The sequence below is a fragment of the Balaenoptera musculus genome, chromosome 11 (assembly GCF_009873245.2).
Source record: "Balaenoptera musculus isolate JJ_BM4_2016_0621 chromosome 11, mBalMus1.pri.v3, whole genome shotgun sequence".
NCBI lineage: Eukaryota > Metazoa > Chordata > Mammalia > Artiodactyla > Balaenopteridae > Balaenoptera > Balaenoptera musculus.
The window spans coordinates 56,012,320-56,013,173 of record NC_045795.1 but is presented as its reverse complement, the minus strand read 5'-3'; positions in this window follow the sequence as shown (position 1 = coordinate 56,013,173).

The following is an 854-nucleotide window of genomic DNA, read 5'->3' as shown; positions in this document are numbered from 1 at the left end:
ATATCTCGTTATATCCACTTTAGTTGGATGTTACACAGAATGAATGGACCTGATCTCAGGGTCGGCTGGCCTTGCTGGTGGAGAGCTGCCAAGTGGTTTGATAGTATAGACAGAGCTCTAACTAAGCACTCCCATTAATTCTATTACTAAGCAAAATACCCTGATGAATAGACAGACTTTAAGGACCAGAGGTAAAGAACAGTGGACTGCACAACTCCTGATTGAATGGGAGACAGAATTTACTAATTGGCCATTTTTCTTCCTCTTAGTTTTGTATCTTTGATTCCTTTGAGTTAGTCAAGGCCTTTTCCTGGCTGAAGGAAACAGGTGGAGCAACACAAGAGAAACATACTTAATCAGCATTAGTGATCTGGCAGGTCTTGTTAAGCCAGGAAGCATCCGAATTAAAAATCTTGGGATTTCTCACTGGACCATCGTCCTAAGTGTCAGGCTCATCAATGCTCTTTGTTGCAAACAAAGCTCTTTCTTTCGAGACCTAGAATTTGGGATCTCTTTTGGCTTAGCAATTCATACTCTCCCAGAGGTAACTTTATTTTAAAAGTAATTTGCATATGTTTCATTGTTACAAAAGACATACGTGCTCACTGTAGAACACGAAAATTCAGACAAGTAAAAACAAAACAAAATGCAAAGCAAAAACATTGACAATCCTACCCAGTTAAAGACAACCAATTTTATCCCCTTGGTGTGTATCTTTTCAGACCCCCTTCTATACTGTGTGGGGGGTGTGTGTGTGTATGAATTTTAACCACAGGGGAGTAATATAAATCTTAACAAGTACAAAAGCAGCAAATTAATGAAATAGGAAGCAAAAACCAGTACACTTGATTGGT